Source organism: Acanthisitta chloris, unplaced genomic scaffold (assembly GCF_000695815.1).
Source record: "Acanthisitta chloris isolate BGI_N310 unplaced genomic scaffold, ASM69581v1 scaffold6171, whole genome shotgun sequence".
In the NCBI taxonomy this organism is placed as follows: Eukaryota; Metazoa; Chordata; class Aves; order Passeriformes; family Acanthisittidae; genus Acanthisitta; species Acanthisitta chloris.
In genome coordinates, this window is record NW_008656384.1 from 22,716 (window position 1) to 24,545 (window position 1,830).

The window sequence follows — 1,830 nt, forward strand, 5'->3', positions numbered from 1 at the left end:
GGCCTTGAAGAATTTGTTAAAAAATATTGGATTAGTACTTTGCTCTGTTGCTTTTTAGTTGAAAAGGAGTTAATAAAAGTAAATGTACTATAAGAAATTCATGAAATCAGCGAGCAGGTAAAATGTTATTATTTGAGATGCATAATGTTGCATAATGGATGTGTACAAAGTGTGGCAGAGATGGAAGTGCTCTCCAGACATAATGAAAGAGCATGGATTCCTGTTTCCATAATTGAAGTTATTTTGTACTTATCTGTTGGGAAAAAACCCAGGGTTTTTTTAACAGATTTGCTTTCCATTAGTAATTATATTTATCTGCAGCTCCAGACACCTTGCCAAGTTTTTAAAAAAATTAAAGTTGGAAGGAAGATGCATCTTCTTTCAAGATAATTAAATGTTTTGACTGTAGATTTTACCTCCAGAGTAAGTAAAGTATATCTGCATTTAAAAAGTTTTAATTGCTCACATGGTTTGTAAGAGTTGCACAAAGGAACAACCTGCTTAATCCAAGGGGTCAGAGAAAAGGGTATAAATATGTTATATTTCAACTTCATTTTTTGAAGTATAATGAACTGTTATTAGTATGTTTTTAAAGTAGTTGCCATTAGCAGTCTGATAACTGTTGTTTAAGGTGTGCTCTTGCTGTCCCTGAGATCAAAGTTTTGGGGTTGAGCGTCTCATTAACTTGTGGCTATACCTTGAGCACTGGCATAGGGATGGATATCAGCCTGGATTTTGGGCTTGGTTCTGCTCTGCAAAACACCACACAGAAATGCAGGAAGCCTTCAAGAACAGGATTTTTTTAACAGATTTGCTTTCCATTAGTAATTATATTTATCTGCAGCTCCAGACACCTTGCCAAGTTTTTAAAAAAATTAAAGTTGGAAGGAAGATGCATCTTCTTTCAAGATAATTAAATGTTTTGACTGTAGATTTTACCTCCAGAGTAAGTAAAGTATATCTGCATTTAAAAAGTTTTAATTGCTCACATGGTTTGTAAGAGTTGCACAAAGGAACAACCTGCTTAATCCAAGGGGTCAGAGAAAAGGGTATAAATATGTTATATTTCAACTTCATTTTTTGAAGTATAATGAACTGTTATTAGTATGTTTTTAAAGTAGTTGCCATTAGCAGTCTGATAACTGTTGTTTAAGGTGTGCTCTTGCTGTCCCTGAGATCAAAGTTTTGGGGTTGAGTGTCTCATTAACTTGTGGCTATACCTTGAGCACTGGCATAGGGATGGATATCAGCCTGGATTTTGGGCTTGGTTCTGCTCTGCAAAACACCACACAGAAATGCAGGAAGCCTTCAAGCTCTGCTGAGTTCAGTCTGGTCCTCTGAATGCCTCCAGAATATAAATAATAAAAACCTGATCATTCATCTCTAAGCTCAACTCTTGACCTCTCTGGCAAACTGAGAAGTTCTTGAACTTTTATTTTTCTTGGTGCCGGGGTACCATGATCCACAGCTTCATTTGTCTGGGGAATTCAGCTCTGCAGTCCTCTACGGGGGACTTTAACTGTTGTAAAAGGTTGTTGGCCTTCATCTGACAGCCCCTTTGAGAAGTAAAATGAGAGCCATTACTGCAGTTGAAATACAGAGGTACCTACCTGCAGTTCTCTCTGTCCCAAGACACTTGTAATGGCTATTGACACAACTGAGCTCCTTGTAAGGGAGCTGTGAATCTGCTGGGTTTTGGTAGGAGAGCTTTACTTTTCCTTTGATATAAAAAGGAAAGATTTCCCTGTTTATTTTGGAAAGGGCCTTTCTTTAATGTTGTCATGACAGTTCTCTCCTTGAAGGTAATGGATTAAAGGATTTCCCCCACCT